The sequence below is a fragment of the Microcaecilia unicolor genome, chromosome 2 (assembly GCF_901765095.1).
Source record: "Microcaecilia unicolor chromosome 2, aMicUni1.1, whole genome shotgun sequence".
Classification (NCBI taxonomy): Eukaryota; Metazoa; Chordata; class Amphibia; order Gymnophiona; family Siphonopidae; genus Microcaecilia; species Microcaecilia unicolor.
Genome location: NC_044032.1, coordinates 308243289 through 308263328, shown reverse-complemented (window position 1 = coordinate 308263328; position 20040 = coordinate 308243289). Strand labels below are relative to the sequence as shown.

The 20040-nt window shown below is 46.6% G+C and overlaps 1 long non-coding RNA gene across 1 annotated transcript; it reads left to right on the top strand.

Moving 5' to 3' along the window:
- The first annotated feature begins 16588 nt into the window (after positions 1-16588).
- LOC115462433 lies at positions 16589-18395 on the top strand. Its single transcript, XR_003940845.1, has 3 exons — positions 16589-16617; positions 16879-16881; positions 18323-18395. It is a non-coding gene; the product is annotated as an uncharacterized LOC115462433 (long non-coding RNA).
- Positions 18396-20040: the final 1645 nt, after the last annotated feature.

The following is a 20040-nucleotide window of genomic DNA, read 5'->3' as shown; positions in this document are numbered from 1 at the left end:
ACCCCTCAAAAGAATATATGGATAAGTCATCTGTATATCTCTGTATTTTCAGTGCTGGAGAGATATATGGCTCTCTTTAAAAATTCACATAACTTTTGTACATATCTTTATATTGATAGCTTGCCAGTAAAAATTTACTCTCCTCATCTTATTAAAATTGGAATTTCATATTGAATAAGGCTCATAGTATCTTTCATTCCCAATAATTAAGGGAAGTCTAATGCAAATTTTCTATCTGAGAAATTTAGTGATATGCTACCTGAACTGAAAAGTCAATTAGCTGGTGACATCTTGCATTTCCATTTGACAGATAGGCATAGATTGATGGCTGGTTTTCACAAGTTATTTAAAATCTAAGTTAAAGAAATTTAAAATGGATTGAACAAGATTACAGTGAGGGACTTGTTTAGCCTCTACACAGTGAATCTTGGATGAAACTGCAGATGTCAGAAATTACTTCAGAGATTTCTTTATAGAGAAGGACAGTAACTGAGTGAGGAAGAGATTATTATATGAGGAAGACACATAGGAACTTTGGGGAGTAGTTGTATAACTAGGCAACTCCATTTAGGTACCCTGAGGACATGTGTTTAGTACAAAAACTTAGATTGTGAGCCCTCTAGGGACAGAGAAAGTACCTGGCATATAATGTATACTGTACTGCATACATTTAGTAGTGTTATAGAAATATTTAGTAGTAGTAATAACCACTGGGAGCCCAGATTCCATTATGGAACAGTGTAATCCATTATCCCCTGATTCTATTAAGGTTGCCAAAAATTGTGTGCACAAATTTAGGCATGTTGCCAATTTGTGCATGCAATTTAATTGAATAATGTGCCAATTGGCTTTTCAACAATTGACACTAATTAGATCTGGGCAGACTTTTACGTTCTGTGCCCTGAGAAAGGCAGGGATAAATCAAACTCAGGTATACATATAAAGTATCACATACCATGTAAAATGAGTTCATCTTGTTGGGCAGACTGGATGGACCGTTTAGGTCTTTATCTACCGTCATTTTACTATGTTAATTGAGACCAATGCACATAAGTTAGGTGCAGGATCTGCACCTAAAATTTACAAGCGATCCAAAAAAAGAGGGCATGGAAGGGTCATGAGCGTTTCAGAGCAGAGAAGGGGCACAGTTTCGAGTTACGAGCATAATTACATAATGGTGACCCAGGCATACATTTAGGTGCAGGCATTTGCACCAGAGTTTTGTTGGTGCAATGGCCACACCTAAATTTACATGTGACTCTCTGCTTAAGCGTATATCCTATAAACCACACCAAACTTTAGGCGTGGCTAAATAGAATACTGTTTAAGTGGGTATCATTCAGAAACAATTTTTAGGCACCATATATAGAATGTAGCCCCACTGGCACACTTTCCATTTATGTATCTGCAGTTACACTAGTCATAGAGTTGGCATAACTGCAGTCACGTGCATGTGGCAGGACTGCATATAACTTACAGTATTCTGGAAGTTTTGTATATAAGTGGAAGCCCCATTCTTTGCTTGCCCATATAGACATACCCCCTTTGCATTTGCATTCTACAGGGTGAGGCAAAAAAAAAAGTAACCTCCTAAAGTTTTTTTGCAGTTTTCATCAACCATTTTGAATTTCAACAAATTTTATGTACTTATTTACTCATCATACTTATGTATTGCTATTAAACTACACTTGATTACCTTAAGCTATGTTGATGTTACTGACATTTTATCTTTACTACCTAGTGATTTCTGCATGTTAAAAATGTTTAACCTAAAACACAGTAAAATAAAGTCATTCAAATGATACAGTTAAATATGTGTTAGAATTTCACAGTCACTGTGAATGCTCAAAGTGTCCACCACCAGCTTTAACACAGGCCTTCAGTTCCGTTGGGAAGTTCTGATTAACCTTGTCGATCTGTCCCTGTGGCAGTTTGTCCCAGATCATCTGCAGCGCTTCCATAAATTTGGTGATTGTTTGCCTTTTGTGGATTCTTTCTCCAACATTGTTCCCAAGACAAAAATCCACATCACTGTGACATCATTAACAGTAAGCTGGTACCCCATTTTTTTTTTTCTAATAATGGTAGTTTTACAGTGCAAGTCTGTTTATAACCACCAGGGGAGTAGCCAGACTTCAGCAGGAGGGGGGGTCCAGAGCCCGAGGTGAGGGGGCACGTTTTAGCTGCCGCCCCTCCCCCCGTCCCTTTCGACCCGCCACCGCCAGGTACCTTTGCTGGTGGGGGTCCCCAACCCCCGCCAGCCGAAGTCCCCTTCAGCACTGGTCTCCGGTGCATTGCTGATCTGGATTCTGTTTCTCTGAGTCCTGACGTCCTGCACATTCCTACAAAAAAACGCGTTTTTCAGCGCTGCTATTTCTGAGGGTTTTCCTGACTGTCCAGCGTGACCGGAGCTCATAGACTCGATCCTTTGAGGTAAGAGCGGTACTCAGCTCCTCCGGGGAGGGCCTGTGGACGGGGTGATTTTGGTGCGAAGCCGCCATTTTGAATTTTATTCCGCTGTTTTTCGGCAATGGCTGCTGAGGGAGTTAAGCGCTGTTCCCGTTGTGGCAAGCACAGATCAGCGGTGCTGTGTAAAACGTGCTGTTTAGATGGTAGAGCCAGTACGAGCATGGCGAGCGATGATTCTTCCCGCTCGATGGAGCTGGCAGCGGGCGCCATCTTGGAAGCGCCGCATGGCTCGACCCCCCCCCCCCCCCTCCGCTGTTGCCGAGGCTACCAGAGGAGCTCCGTTCCCCGTGGCTCCTAATTTGGAGACGGGAGGTCAGGTTGAGTTTTCCCCTTTTCCTGGTCTGTGATGCCTAACATGGAACCTTGTCTTTACGGTACTATGTAAGCCACATTGAGCCTGTAAATAGGGGGGAAATGTGGGATACAAATGTAAGAAATAAATATTCAGCTGAGATAACTGGCAATCTCACGCTTAATATTAGTGTTATCCAGTTAAGTGTTATTTAACTGGCCAGAAGCCATTCCTGAATGTTGGCCAGTATATCTCCAGTGGCTCTACTACAGATTCCTGATATCTGCTCCATAGGGTTATTTTAAACTATGTTAACCCTTACTGTGTATGGGTGCTGTTTCCTCTGCTGTTGATGCTTGCCTGTAAGCTTCATATGGTGGAACAATTACTTCCTGCAGTGACTTTAATGGAAAATGAAATAAATGACAAAACAAAATAACCTGGAAAATGAAACAATTGAAAAGGGAAAATGAAGCAAATGATTTTCTATGCACGTTCTTTTTTACACTTTGGTTTTGCTTGTCAGACAACATATGAGAGAAGCTGGAAGGACTTAGTTTCTAATATCCTTCTGCAGGCTACAACACACGTTGCCTGCTGTTCCTCATTTAATTAGTCAGTGCTCAGCTATCCTGCTGCTGTTGCTTAACCTCTGCATTGCTTTACATACATGAGTGTTAATATTATTCAAAAGAAAATGAAGAAAGAAATTCTACCACACCAGAAAATTATGAGCTCGATTCCCACATTTAGGACTAGATTCTATATATCAAGCCTAAAAACTTGGCACCAAAATGAAACACGTCTAGGTGTATTCTATAAAGTACACCTTAATTTAGGTGTATTTTATAGAATAAGCCTAATTTTCATGCAGTGTATAGAATATGCCGAGTGCCGATCCACATGACTAAAACCTGATGTAAATGCCGGTGCCTAAATCAGGCGCAGACCATGTGTATTCTTTAACAACACGCATAGATTTTAGAAATGCCCATGACCCGCCTGTTCTATACCCATGGCCACACCCTCTCTTCAACTATATAACTTAGAATTTATGCGCACCAAGTTGCAGAATATATTTAGCACGTTCCTTGCAGAAGTTCTATCTCACACTTAGCTAGACTGTCAGCTAAACCATATTATAGAACATCACTGTGAAGACTCAGAACTCTTGAATCAAAATGTCTTTAATGTAAATCAAACAAAGAAGACATGACTTACAGCTTGTTGTGATGCACAAGAGTTTCTGCCATGCAGAACTGGGAGTCTGTTCTCTACCAGCTCACCTTGTAACCATGGAAGCCAGGAAATCTCAGCACTGGCTGATGAGTAGTGCTGGTACTTTAAATGATGAAAATTTGATGATGTAACAAGGCTTTTTGAAAGGCTAAAAGCAGTTAGGCACAGTGTTAGATACAGTCCATAACAAGCATGCTGCAGACAGATTCCTAATACTCAATGGAGAGAGAATGTGCAGGCTACAGGCCATCATGTATAGACAAGAAACCAGCCTATAGGAAAAGTCCCAGAAGACATAGGGAACTGGGACATGTGCTTAGGGAATGCCTGTTACAGAGCACTGCAGGAAAACCAGTATTGTAGTCCAAAAGCTTTCCTCCTTTCTTAAAGACACAAGCAGTGTAACCTGTTACAGGCAATGCAATCTGATATAACAGTGTCCAACGTATACATGTATAAAAAATAAACAACCTGCCTCCATGAATATGGGATCAGAACACTCCCTGCCTGGTTGTGGTATTTATAAGTTGAGAATTAAATAGTGGTATCAATAATGCAACATCCATAAATAATGCTAGATCTTGAAGCTTGGCAACTTCTTGCTTGTCTCTGGTTCACTGTTGCTCTGGTGACTTCTCTCTTGCAATCTCGTAGGAGCTGAAGCAAGAGACAGACAATTCAAAGAAACAAACAACATAAAAGAGAGAGAGAAAAGTCTTTGAAGTGGACTACGGTCCACATTGTCCTCATCTCTTCATGGTGTGGATCACTGGCTCAGTGATGGCTTTGCTGAATAAGTTCCTTGTCTTCTAGGGAAGTCTTTATCAAAGCTCCCAGGTGGTGCCAAGTTGTTATTGATGATATATAGTACAGGTAAAGTTTTACCAGAAGAAACAGAAAAAAAAATTCTTGGCTTTTTTGAAGATGATGAATTCAGTAGACTGTGCCCAGGGAAAAAAGATTTTGTCTCTGTCAGAACTGGCACTGAAAAAATTCAAATGCAAAAGCGCTTGCTGCTTAGCAATCTAAAAGAAATGTATGTTGCATATCGTACTCGAAATGGGCCAGAAGTGGGTTTTTCCAAATTTTGTGAGCTAAGGCCAAATGGTGTGTCACTGTTGGCTCATCTGGTATGCATTCAGTGTGTGTTTGTGTCATTCATCAAAATGTGAAGCTTATGCTTGCTGGAAGCCATCTGCTGAACGAAGATTACAAAGCACTGATGGCTAAAACTGTGTGCAATTTGGAATGCAAAGAATGCATGCTTCACAGGTGTGAAATATGTCCAGGTAAAGATGTGCTTGAAAATTACCTGACAGAAGTGTTCAGTGATGCTGACCCAGGTGAAACAATCGAGTTTAAGCAGTGGGTTCATACAGATCGCACCACACTGGAGACCAAACAGATGTATGTTGATGATTTTGTATCTGAGCTTGCATTGAAAGTTTCAAACCTGTCAATTCACCATTACATTTCCAAACATCAGACACAATACTTAAAAGCTGTTAAAGAAAACCTAAATCCTTGTGAAATTGTTGTTCTCTTGGACTTTGCTGAAAACTACTCCTTTATTGTCCAAGATGCTGTTCAAGGTTTCCACTGGGAAAACAGTCAAGCTACACTGCATCCATTTGTTGTGTACTTCCGTGATGCTTCAAGTGAAATTCAGTGCATAAGTGTTTGCATAATAAGTGACAGCTTGCGGCATGATGCAGTTGCTGTACATGCATTCTTGGAAAAATTAATCGCGTTCTTGAAAAGCAAAATTGGAGAAATAAAATATGTAACATACTTTAGTGATGGCTCAGCTGCACAATACAAGAACTTAAAAACTTTGCCAACTTGTGCTATCATCAAACAGAATTTGGAATAAGTGCACAGTGGAATTTCTTTGGCACAAGCCATGGCAAGTCACCATGTGATGCCATAGGTGGTACAACAAAGCGACTAGCTGCTCAGGCTAGTTTGCAACGACCTAAAAATAGCCAAATTCTCACAGCACAAGGCTTGTTTGAATTTTGTGATCAAAAAATAAATAAAATCAAGTTCATTTTTGTTTCCAAGGATGAAATTGAATCTTCAAGATCTGCACAAGAGGAAAGATTCAGTAAAGCTTCCACAGTTGCTGGAACTCGTGAAAATCACCAGTTTATTCCCATTGACTTGAACCAAATTTCAGTCAGTAGAGTGTCAAATGATTCCTCCTCATTTGTTGTCAAACTTTGTCAGTCAGATGACCCAGTGAGTGTACCTGGCATAAATGTGTCTCAACTTCAGCCTGGGCAGTATGTTGCCTGTGTTTATGACAACAAATGGTGGATTGGCAATGTCTGTGACACATCATTTGAAGAACATGATGCCTTGGTCAACTTTATGCATCCATGCGGGCCTGTACGATCATTTCATTGGCCTAGCAGAAGAGATTCTTGTTGGATTTCTGAACAGCATATTCTAGCAGTTCTTCCAGTACCAGCAACTACAGCACTTGGACGACAGTATACATTTCCAGAAACAGCAGTGAAACTTATCAGTGAAATATTCTTGTCACTTCAGCACTGAGGTTTTACTTGGGAACCATTAAGACACCCCCATTAGGCTTGAGAAGCTAGGCAAAGACAACCAAATGAGGCTTGGGAACCTCAAGTAAGATGCCCACCTTCAGGCTTGGGAACCTGTGCCAAGTGGCTGGACTTGCCTGGCTATCGGGCGTGACCTCTTGGCGATGAGGTTGCCACTTCCTATTGAATTGGTAGTGGCGTAGCCACCATGGACCAACACATGCTTAAAGCAACTGAGTGACTTATACAGCAATTAGAAACATCGATGGGCCCTATATCCGTTTCATCTATCATTCAACAATACTGGCCAAAAAACACTTTTTTTGCAATCCTTATATGGAGAGACTCCAAATTGAAAACTACATATTCTGATAAAAGGAAATCTGCTCTTTCTAATGGTGCTAAAAGAAAGAATATTGAAGCTGTCCCACTGGAGATCAAGGGCATCAAAGATAGCCCAAAATGGGCAAAAATGCTTTTTATACCAACTTTGAACGCTTATAATTTTTCAACCACTTGAAAGAAAGTGCTGCAAATTGGAATGCCTCATTACAGCCGTGCATTTAGTACACCTACCAAATATCAACCTGAAAGGCCAACTAGTCTAGAAACTACAGCAGCCTCAACATCGCTGTAAATTGATTTTTGCCGTTTTTTGACAAAGTTTGAGCCTAAAGCATTCAAAAAGTAAGAGGACTAGGAACATGGGGTTTTTGCCAGTTCATTAAGCCCTAAACGTAGTGCAGGTTCTCCGAGGACAAGCAGGCTGCTTGTTCTCACGACTGGGTGACGTCCGCGGCAGCCCCCACCAACCGGAAAGAAGCTTCGCGGGACGGTCGGCACGCAGGGCACGCCCACCGCGCATGCGCGGCCGTCTTCCCGCCCGTGCGCGACCGCTCCCGCCAGTTCCTTTTTTTCCGCGACTGGAGAGAGTTGTGCGTTTGCCTCTCTCTCTGTTCAGCCGCCGGATTTTTCGACCGCGTTTACGCGGATCGTCGCTTTGGATTACCGTTCGGTTTCCTTCTTTTTCTTTTGTATTGTTTAAAAAAAAAAAAAGAATTTTGCGCGTGTGGAGCACGCGCTCCCCTTTTCCCTCGCTTCTAGCGGGGACGCCACGTTGCGGCCTAGTGGCCGCTCGGTCGGTTAATTTTTTCGTGGTGTGATTTTAGCCACCATTGCCGACTTTGACTTCGCCGACGCGATTTTTCCGTCGATGTCCTCGAAGGTCCCGAGTGGATTTAAAAAGTGTGGTCGCTGCGGCCGGCCGATCTCGCAGACCGACACCCACGCTTGGTGCCTCCAGTGCCTCGGGCCGGAGCACAATCTCAAGTCGTGTGCTTTGTGTCTCGGTCTCCGGAAACGGACTCAGGTTGCGAGGCAAGTTCTGCGGGACCGTCTTTTGGAACTTGCGCCGGCCCCTCGACGTCGACCTCGACGGCATCGGTATCGAAGGCCGGTTCTTCGGTACCGGTATCGATGCCCGAGACATCGGCACCGATGGCAGCGACCCCAGGAGAACAGGTCCCGTCGGCCCGCCGGTCCGCCGGTGAGAGTGGGGTTGAGAGGCCGCGTGGGCAGTCGGCCCCGGTCACTCCCTCAGCTCGTGAGCCACGGGACCGAACCCTGTCTGACCCGGTACCTCGAGACCGAGGGGGATCGACCTCCTCCTCCTCCATGCCCTCCGGCGCCGGTGACGTGCATCGGAAAAAGGATAAGAAGCGCCGTCACCGGACGCCCTCGGTGCATCCTGAAGAGGAGTCGACGCCGAAGCATCATCATCGAGAGGAGAGGTCTCCGTCGGTTGTGGAGGTACCGACGCGTCGGGGTTCCGGCACCTCGGTGCCGTCTCCTGGCTCCCAACAGCTTCTGGCACCGACACCCTTACCGGCCCCACCGCCTTTCCCGGCAGCGGGCCTGGACGAGTGCCTCAGAGCCATCCTTCCGGGGATCCTGGAAGGGCTGATGCGCCAGGCTGTGTAAGCACCCCCGACGCCGATGACTGTGGCGCCGGCGAGCTCTAGCCCGGCGCCGGGGCTGTCGACACCGCCGCCGCTTGCGGTGCCGGTCTCGACCGCCACGCAGGTGGAGTCCCCGTCGACGTCGATGGAGGGAGCTCCGTCCCCGCCGGCGCGGGAGTCCACCGCTCGACGACACCGAGACCTCGGTGCCTCGACGTCGAGCCGGGCCCGGTACCGGACTCAGCTACATGACCTAATGTCCGATACCGAGGACGAGGACTCGTGAGGGGAAGAGGAGGACCCGAGATATTTCTCCTCCGAGGAGTCTACGGGCCTTCCCTCGGACCCCACGCCGTCACCGGAGAGGAAGCTCTCACCTCCTGAGAGTCTCTCCTTTGCCTCCTTTGTGCGGGATATGTCTATCAGCATTCCCTTTCCCGTGGTCTCTGTGGAAGAGCCGAGGGCCGAGATGCTCGAGGTCCTCGACTATCCATCACCACCTAGAGAGTCCTCCACGGTACCGCTGCACAATGTCCTGAAGGAGACTCTGCTTCGGAACTGGGTGCGACCATTAACTAACCCCACCATTCCCAAGAAAGCAGAGTCCCAGTACAGGATCCACTCTGACCCAGAGCTCATGCGGCCCCAGTTGCCCCATGACTCAGCGGTCGTGGATTCTGCTCTCAAGAGGGCACGGAGTTCGAGGGATACCGCCTCGGCGCCCCCGGGGCGGGAGTCTCGCACTCTGGACTCGTTTGGGAGGAAGGCCTACCAATCCTCCATGCTCGTGACCCGCATCCAATCCTACCTGCTCTATATGAGCATCCACATGCGGACCAATGTGCAACAGCTGGCGGACCTGGTCGACAAGCTCCCGCCGGAGCAGTCCAGGCCTTATCAGGAGGTGGTCAGGCAGCTGAAGGCGTGCAGAAAGTTCCTGTCCAGGGGGATTTTTGACCCCTGTGACGTGGCATCTCGTGCTGCGGCCCAAGGTATAGTGATGCGCAGGCTCTCATGGCTGCGTGCCTCTGACCTGGACAACCGCACCCAGCAGAGACTGGCTGACGTCCCTTGCCGGGGGGATAACATTTTTGGTGAGAAGGTCGAGCAGATGGTTGACCAACTGCATCAGCGGGAAACCGCTCTCGACAAGCTCTCCCACCGGGCGCCTTCAGCACCCGCCCCCACGGGCGGGCGTTTTTCCCGGGCCCGGCAGGCTGCACCCTATTCTTTTGCAAAGCGTAGGTACAACCAGCCGGCCCGAAGGCCTCGTCAGGCACAGGGACAGCCCCAGCGCGCTCGTTCTCGTCAACAGCGTGCGCCTAAGCAGCCCCCTGCGCCTCCACAGCAAAAGCCGGGGACGGGCTTTTGACTGGATCCATGGGAACATAGCCGCCCTACAAGTGTCCGTACCGGACGACCTGCCGGTAGGAGGGAGGTTAAAATTCTTTCACCAAAGGTGGCCTCTCATAACCTCCGACCAGTGGGTTCTCCAAATAGTGCGGTGCGGATACGCCCTGAATTTGGCCTCCCTGCCTCCAAATTGTCCTCCGGGAGCTCAGTCTTTCAGCTCCCATCACAAGCAGGTACTTGCAGAGGAACTCTCCGCCCTTCTCAGCGCCAATGCGGTCGAGCCCGTACCACCCGGGCAGGAAGGGCAGGGATTCTATTCCAGGTACTTCCTTGTGGAAAAGAAAACAGGGGGGATGCGTCCCATCCTAGACCTGAGAGGCCTGAACAAATTCCTGGTCAAAGAAAAGTTCAGGATGCTTTCCTTGGGCACCCTTCTGCAATGATGCAGAAAAACGATTGGCTATGTTCCCTGGATTTAAAGGACGCATACACTCACATCCCGATACTGCCAGCTCACAGACAGTATCTCAGATTCCGCCTGGGCGCACGGCACTTTCAGTATTGTGTGCTGCCCTTGGGCTCGCCTCTGCCCCACGAGTGTTTACAAAGTGCCTCGTGGTGGTAGCGGCCTACCTACGCAAGCTGGGAGTGCACGTGTTCCCATATCTCGACGATTGGCTGGTCAAGAACACCTCGGAGGCAGGAGCCCTCCGGTCCATGCAGTGCACTATTCAACTTCTGGAGCTGCTGGGGTTTGTGATAAATTACCCAAAGTCCCATCTCCAGCCAACTCAGTCCCTGGAATTCATAGGAGCGCTGCTGAATTCCCAGACGGCTCAGGCCTACCTTCCCGAAGCGAGGGCCACCAATCTCTTGGCCCTGGCTTCGCAGACCAGAGCGTCTCAGCAGATCACAGCTCGGCAGATGTTGAGACTTCTGGGTCATATGGCCTCCACAGTTCATGTGACTCCCATGGCTCGTCTTCACATGAGATCTGCTCAATGGACCCTAGCTTCCCAGTGGTTCCAAGCCACCAGGAATCTAGAAGATGTCATCCGCCTCTCCACCAGTTGCCGCACTTCACTGCTCTGGTGGACCATTCGGACCAACTTGACCCTGGGACGTCCATTCCAAATTCCGCAGCCCACGAAAGTGCTGACGACGGATGCATCTCGCCTGGGGTGGGGAGCCCATGTCGATGGGCTTCACACCCAGGGTCTGTGGTCCCTCCAGGAAAAGGATCTGCAGATCAACCTCCTGGAGCTCCGAGCGATCTGGAACGCACTGAAGGCTTTCAGAGATCGGCTGTCCTGCCAAATTATCCAAATTCGGACAGACAATCAGGTTGCAATGTATTACGTCAACAAGCAGGGGGGCACCGGATCTCGCCCCCTGTGCCAGGAGGCCGTCGGGATGTGGCGTTGGGCGTGTCGGTTCGGCATGCTCCTCCAAGCCACGTACCTGGCAGGCGTAAACAACAGTCTGGCCGACAGACTGAGCAGAGTCATGCAACCGCACGAGTGGTCGCTCCATGCCAGAGTGGTACGCAAGATCTTCCGAGCGTGGGGCACCCCCTCGGTGGACCTTTTCGCCTCTCAGACCAACCACAAGCTGCCTCTGTTCTGTTCCAGACTTCAGGCACACGGCAGGCTAGCGTCGGATGCCTTTCTCCTCCATTGGGGGACCGGCCTCCTGTATGCTTATCCTCCCATACCTTTGGTGGGGAAGACCTTACTGAAGCTCAAGCAAGACCGCGGCACCATGATTCTGATCGCGCCCTTTTGGGCCCGTCAGATCTGGTTCCCTCTTCTTCTGGAGTTGTCCTCCAAAGAACCGTGGAGATTGGAGTGTTTTCCGACTCTCATTTCGCAGAACGACGGAGCGTTGCTGCACCCCCAACCTTCAGTCTCTGGCTCTCACGGCCTGGATGTTGAGGGCGTAGACTTCACTGCGTTGGGTCTGTCTGAGGGTGTCTCCCGGGTCCTGCTTGCCTCTAGGAAGGATTCCACTAAAAAGAGTTACTTTTTCAAGTGGAGGAGGTTTGTCGTGTGGTGTGAGAGCATGGCCCTAGAACCTCGTTCTTGCCCTGCACAGAACCTGCTTGAATACCTTCTGCACTTATCAGAGTCTGGCCTCAAGACCAACTCAGTAAGGAATCACCTTAGTGCGATTAGTGCTTACCATTATCGTGTGGAAGGTAAAGCCATCTCTGGAGAGCCTTTAGTAGTTCGATTCATGAGAGGCTTGCTTTTGTCAAAGCCCCCTATCAAGCCTCCTACAGTGTCATGGGATCTCAACGTCGTCCTCACCCAGCTGATGAAACCTCCTTTTGAGCCACTGAATACCTGCCATCTGAAGTACTTGACCTGGAAGGTCATTTTCTTGGTGGCAGTTACTTCAGCTCGTAGGGTCAGTGAGCTTCAAGCCCTGGTAGCTCATGCTCCATATACCAAATTTCATCACAACAGAGTAGTGCTCCGCACCCACCCAAAGTTCCTGCCGAAGGTGGTGTCGGAGTTCCATCTTAACCAGTCAATTGTCTTGCCAACATTCTTCCCCAGGCCGCATACCCGCCCTGCTGAACGTCAGTTGCACACATTGGACTGCAAGAGAGCATTGGCCTTCTACTTGGAGCGGACACAGCCCAACAGACAGTCCGCCCAATTGTTTATTTCTTTCGACCCTAACAGGCTAGGGGTCGCTGTCGGGAAACGCACCATCTTCAATTGGCTAGCAGATTGCATTTCCTTCACTTATGCCCAGGCTGGGCTGACTCTTGAGGGTCATGTCACGGCTCATAGTGTCAGAGCCATGGCAGCGTCGGTGGCCCACTTGAAGTCAGCCACTATTGAAGAGATCTGCAAGGCTGCGACGTGGTCATCTGTCCACACATTCACATCTCATTACTGCCTCCAGCAGGATACCCGACGCGACAGTCGGTTCGGGCAGTCGGTGCTGCAGAATCTGTTTGGGGTGTAAATCCAACTCCACCCTCCAGGACCCGAATTTATTCTGGTCAGGCTGCACTCTCAGTTAGTTGTTCTTCGTAGGTCAATCTCTGTTATACCCTCGCCGTTGCGAGGTTCCATTGACCTGGGTTCTTGTTTTGAGTGAGCCTGAGAGCTAGGGATACCCCAGTCGTGAGAACAAGCAGCCTGCTTGTCCTCGGAGAAAGGGTATGATACATACCTGTAGCAGTTGTTCTCCGAGGACAGCAGGCTGATTGTTCTCACCTACCCTCCCTCCTCCCCTTTGGAGTTGTGTGTTTCATCTTTTTGCTAGTCATTCAACTGGCGGGAGCGGTCGCGCACGGGCGGGAAGACGGCCGCGCATGCGCGGTGGGCGTGCCCTGCGTGCCGACCGTCCCGCGAAGCTTCTTTCCGGTTGGTGGGGGCTGCCGCGGACGTCACCCAGTCGTGAGAACAATCAGCCTGCTGTCCTCGGAGAACAACTGCTACAGGTATGTATCATACCCTTTCTCCAAATATCCCGTTTGTACTACTAAAACTTCCAGTTTTACAGCTTCTGGAAGTTGGCCCAAAATGTCATTTTTGCTCAGGCGACATTTTGCAACCCTTTACTTGAGGTCCCCTAGAACCTCCAATTTTTAGTCTGTTGAACTAAAATTTTGCACAGCCTATTTTTTTATCATAAAGAAACTATGTACCAAATTTCATCAAAATCTGAGATGGTGAGGTGGGGACGACCTTTAAAATTTGGTCCTCTTGACACGGAATGACTCTTCTGTATCTCTGATGGTACTTTGGTGGTAGGCGTCTGCTCTTTCATCAGCTGGTTGATGAGATGAAGATGCAATGTTGGTGATAAGAATAGTAATTTCTGGACATATCTCTGTGTCTGTAGCTTTCAAGTTGACCACTGCTGCTATAGCCTTTTCAGAACCATGTGAGAAGATGCAAATTTCTTTGTGAGAGGCAGTACTGAGTGCTACAAGGATGTAAATGCATGGGATATGCAGTTGTTCAAGTCATTAGAGGATTTTTCCATTTCTCCCATTCTTGTCGCATTTCTGGTGACAATGGAACATCCCACTCATCAGTACTTTCGGAAAGTTCTCTCAGTAGGGATCTTCCTTGAAAGGTGACTGGAGCCACAAACCCCAGTGGATCATACAAACTATTGACTGTGAACACGGCACCTCTGCGTATATATGGTTTCTCTTGGATGGAGACTTGAAAGGTAAAAATGTCTTTCTTTAGATCCCAATGTAATCCAAGGCTTCTCTGAAGCAGAAGGGTATCTACTCTTAGATCTAGATTTTTTAAAATCTTTGGCATGATCCTTTGTGGGGAAATCCTCTCATTACTATTGGAGGCTATTTTATGAGCCTCAGATTAGACTCTGCCAGTATTGCTTGCGTTCTCCTTAGCAAGTCAATGGCCTCCTCTGCAGTAGGCAACAATTTCAAACCATCATCAACATAAAAGTCTCTTTCAATGAAGCATCTGGCATATGTGCCATATCTTTTTCACCTTCCTGGGCGTACTTCTAACCCGTAGGTTGCTACTGCAGATTATGGACTATTACCAAATGCATTAAACTCTCATTCTGTATTCTACAATTTACTGTTTGAAGTCATTGTTATGATACCACAGGAATCTCAAGCAGTTTCTGTAGTCTGGGGTGTACAACAAAGCAATAGAACAGCTGCTGGATATCTATTGTTATGGCAATAGGGTCTTTTGTAAAGTGAATCAAGACTCCTGTATTAGGCTGTTAATCATGTCAGGCCCAAAAAGCAGCACATTGAGCACTGTAATCAAACACAATCCTGATCTGGCCTGGTTTTTGTGGGTAATACTTCAAATGTAGGTAAGTACCAACATTCTTCATTGTCTTTTAATGGTGGAGCTGGCTTTGAAGGGCCGTTATCCAGCATGTTCTGCACAAATGTTGTAAAGTGCCGTTTTTTCTCTAGTTTATTTATTTGTTGCATTTGTATCCCACATTTTCCCACCTCTTTGCAGGCTCAATGTGGCTTACAATACATCATGAGTAACAGAAATACATGAAAAAGTATACATTTAGTGTTGAGGATTTTGGGTAGCATGATAGTGATAAAACATGATAGTAATTTAACAAGCAAACATATTAAGAAATATTTAAGAAGTATATAAGAATTATGTAAGAAATATACATTTAGTAGTAGCTAAAATATCTCAGCGTCTTGTGAAATGAAAAAGAGCTTGCTCTCTGTTATATAGTCATGTTCTGGGTGTCCGGGATGGTAGTTGAACCACCCAGCTGTTAGACTCATCTTTGTAGAATTTCTTATACATAATTCTCAAGAACTCTCTATCTTCTATTGAAAGAGTTGGTTGTCATCATCCTTGTTGACTTGGAACACCAACTTTCCCCAGATGTTCTCCTAAATCTGGTGGAGAGGTGTCTTGACAAATGGTTGATCCAGGGACTGGTTCTTCCCAACTGTAAACCTCCTTCACTTGCAGATGGTATGACAAGGCTTAAACCAGTTACTGTGTCCATTTTCCAAGAAACACTTTTGTAGACATCTACACTTGGTCTCCTCAGTCTGTTAAGGCAGATGTTGCCTATTATTACCCATCCCAGGGCAAGTCAGTAGGCGTATGGACCTGCACGTGACCATGAACTCTAGTCAATGTTGGTGCATCCCTTCCTGACAAGAGCAAGATCTTGGCCTTTGGGTCAAAGGCTGCAGATACTTTGCTATAGATTGGAGATGGCAATAGTGTTGCGCGACCTCTTGTGTGGGAATTTTTTCTCGTTATTAGGTATCTGATTACATTCTGTATGGGTTGGTAGATGGGTCTTGTTCCTACCATCTATTGCTTCTATAATGTATCCACTTGCTCCCCTTCCTCTTTCTCATCCCTGAACAGGTCTTGAGGTGGTAGGAATAGTGAGCCCCTTGGATGTCAACTAGGTCAAAGAACTCTGTCCTGCCAGGGACTAATTACTGTGCTCATCGATGATGACATATACCTTACTGCCTTTTCTGATTGCTCTTTCGGATATACTTTAGCTACACATGTCTTGGTGCATGACTGCCCACTGTGGCCTTCGCATACTTTTGTACAGTAATGTTTGGTGGTGATACTTGTCTAAAGGGCAGACCCAACACTTAGTTTTAAGTAAGCAAATCAGTTTCAGCAAATCAGCTACAGTCTTTTAGGCACTTCCTGTTGTGGCCTGTAATTTCTTTCTCTCAGTGCAAATCTCACTGCTTTATGTCAAGCTTTTTAGAGTACACTCTGATACCTGTGGCTGCTATCAAACCTCTCGTCCCTCTAGGGCAGTTTTAAAAAAGGGACAAGAGGAAGGGTGTCATCACCAATCCTTTTCTTCAGGACCCTACCTTTAACTCTTGGAATTGGGCTTTTATAGAAACTTCCCATCTAGGTATGAGTAAAAATACGCATGTAGTGCCATCTCACATGCATTTGCACCCGCTCTAGACATTCCTGGTGATGGGGTGAGGTTTGGAACTGTGTGCATACTTTGGAATTTTCAAATGTATGCACTTATTCAAAAAAATATCTGCACAAATTAGTTGGCATACATGCGCTCTCTATCTCCGTTTCTTGGGCTAATTTTCATAGACAGCAATAAACAAAAAACTAATGCTTTTTGTGGGTGACAAGATGGTTGCCAACAGAGAGTGGATACCCCAGAGGGAGTAGAAACCATGAGAAGAAATCTCCAAAAATTAGAAGAATGGTCAAAGGTCTGGCAGTTAAAATTTAATGTGAAGAAATGCCGATTGATGCAGTTGGGGGTACAAAAATCCAAAGGAGAAGTACAAGATAGGATGCGAGATGACTGATGATCACAGTTCCGGGAGAGGGACCTTGGAGTGATAGTGTCACAATGTGACAAGGTGGTAGCCATGGCCAGAAGAATGCTAGGCTGCATAGAGAGGGGTACAACCAGCAGAAGAAAGGAGGTATTGATGCCCCTCTACAAATCATTGGTGAGGCCCCGCTTAGAGTATTGTTCAGTTTTGGAGGCTGTATCTTGCTAAGGACATAAAGACTTGAAGTGGTTCAGAGAAAAGTGATGAAAATGGTATGGGGTTTGTACCACAAGATGTATGATGAGAGATTTGAGGACCTGAAGATGTATATCCTGGAGGAAAGGAGAGATGAGGGGTGGGGGGATAGGATGCAGACATTCAAATGTTTAAAAGGTATAATCTACAAACAAACCTTTTCCAGAGACAGGAAGGTGGTAACACTAGAGGACAAGAATTGAGATTGCAGGGGGGTCAATTCAGGAATAATGTCAGGAAGTACTTTTTCATGGAGAGGTTGGTTAGATACCTGGAATTCACTCCTGTAGGAGGTTGTAGAGAGAAAAATAAGGAAATTAAAAAATGTGTGGAATAAAGGAATCTTGTGTGGAAAGAGAATAAAGCCAAACAAACTTAGTCGTATGTAGATGGTAACTCCAGTAATTGGGAAGCAAAGCCAGTACTGGTCAGACTTATATGGTCTGTGCCCTGATCATGCTTACACAGATTTCAATGGGCTGTAGTAGGGCTTCGATGACAGCTTCAGTAGTTGGAGAACAAGGCCAGTGCTGGACAGACTAACACTAGTCACTCCTAACTACAGTATATCACACCACTCGCCACCATACACTGAACCCCACAAAATGGTTCACTTTTGCCACACACTATTTAACTGCTGAAACTCAAGCAAAACTGCGGAACCATGTTCCTGATTGCACCCTTCTGGCCGCATCAGATTTGGTTCCCTCTTCTTTTTGAGTTGTCCTCCGAGGAACCATGGAGATTGGAATGCTTTCCAACCTTCATCACTCAGAACAGGGGGTCACTTCTACATCCCAACCTCCAGTCTCTGACTCTCACGGCCTGGATGTTGAGAGCTTAGAATTTGCCTCCTTGGGTCTTTCAGAGGGTGTCTCCTGAGTCTTGCTTGCTTCCAGAAAGATTCCACGAAGAGGTGTTACTCTTTCAAATGGAGGAGGTTTGCCATCTGGTGTGACAGCAAGGCCCTAGATCCTTTTTCTTGTCCTACACAGACCCTGTTTGAATACCTTCTACACTTAACACAGTCTTGTCTCAAGACCAACTCTGTAAGGGTTCACCTTAGTGAAATTAGTGCTTATCATCAGCGTGTAGAAGGTAAGTGTATCTCTGGACAGCCTGTAGTTGTTTGCTTCATGAGAGGTTTGCTTTTGTCAAAGCTCCCTGTCAAACCTCCACCAGTGTCATGAGATCTCAACGTAATTCTCACCCAGCGTCTCTATCTCCGTTTCTTGGGCTAATTTTCATAGACAGCAATAAACAAAAAACTAATTGCTTTTTGTGGGTGACAAGATGGTTGCCAACAGAGAGTGGATACCCCAGAGGGAGTAGAAACCATGAGAAGAAATCTCCAAAAATTAGAAGAATGGTCAAAGGTCTGGCAGTTAAAATTAATGTGAAGAAATGCAGATTGATGCAGTTGGGGGGTACAAAAATCCAAAGGAGAAGTACAAGATAGGATGCGAGAGACTGATGATCACAGTTCCGGAGAGGGACCTTGGAGTGATAGTGTCACAATGTGACAAGGTGGTAGCCATGGCCAGAAGAATGCTAGGCTGCTAGAGAGGGGTACAACCAGCAGAGAAAGGAGGTATTGATGCCCTCTACAAATCATTGGTGAGGCCCCGCTTAGAGTATTGTTCAGTTTTGGAGGCTGTATCTTGCTAAGGACATAAAGACTTGAAGTGGTTCAGAGAAAAGTGATGAAAATGGTATGGGGTTTGTACCACAAGCTGTATGATGAGAGATTTGAGGACCTGAAGATGTATATCCTGGAGGAAAGGAGAGATGAGGGGGTGGGGGGGATAGGATGCAGACATTCAAATGTTTAAAGGTATTAATCTACAAACAAACCTTTTCCAGAGACAGGAAGGTGGTAACACTAGAGGACAAGAATTGAGATTGCAGGGGGGTCAATTCAGGAATAATGTCAGGAAGTACTTTTTCATGAGAGGTTGGTTAGATACCTGGAATTCACTCCTGTAGGAGGTTGTAGAGAGAAAAAATAAGGAAATTAAAAATGTGTGGAATAAAGGAATCTTGTGTGGAAAGAGAATAAAGCCAAACAAACTTAGTCGTATGTAGATGGTAACTCCAGTAATTGGGAAGCAAAGCCAGTACTGGTCAGACTTATATGGCTGTGCCCTGATCATGCTTACACAGATTTCAATGGGCTGTAGTAGGGCTTCGATGACAGCTTCAGTAGTTGGAGAACAAGGCCAGTGCTGGACAGACTAACACTAGTCACTCACTAACTACAGTATATCACACCCACTCGCCACCATACACTGAACCCCACAAAATGGTTCACTTTTGCCACACACTATTTAACTGCTGAAACTCAAGCAAAACTGCGGAACCATGTTCCTGATTGCACCCTTCTGGCCGCATTCAGATTTGGTTCCCTCTTCTTTTTGAGTTGTCCTCCGAGGAACCATGGAGATTGGAATGCTTTCCAACCTTCATCACTCAGAACAGGGGGTCACTTCTACATCCCAACCTCCAGTCTCTGACTCTCACGGGCCTGGATGTTGAGAGCTTAGAATTTGCCTCCTTGGGTCTTTCAGAGGGTGTCTCCTGAGTCTTGCTTGCTTCCAGAAAAGATTCCACGGAAGAGGTGTTACTCTTTCAATGGAGGAGGTTTGCATCTGGTGTGACAGCAAGGCCCCTAGATCCTTTTTCTTGTCCTACACAGACCCTGTTTGAATACCTTCTACACTTAACACAGTCTTGGTCTCAAGACCAACTCTGTAAGGGTTCACCTTAGTGAAATTAGTGCTTATCATCAGCGTGTAGAAGGTAAGTGTATCTCTGGACAGCCGTAGTTGTTCGCTTCATGAGAGGTTTGCTTTTGTCAAAGCTCCCTGTCAAACCTCCACCAGTGTCATGAGATCTCAACGTAATTCTCACCCAGCTGATGAAAGCTCCTTTTGAGCACTGAATTCCTGCCATCTGAAGTACTTGACCTGGAAGGTCATTTTCTGGTGGTTGTTACTTCAGCTCATAGGGTGAGTGAGCTTCAAGCCTTGGTGGTGCATGCACCTTATACTAAGTTTCATCATGACAGAGTAGTCCTCTGCACGCACCCTACGTTCCTTCCTAAGTAGTGTCGGAGTTCCA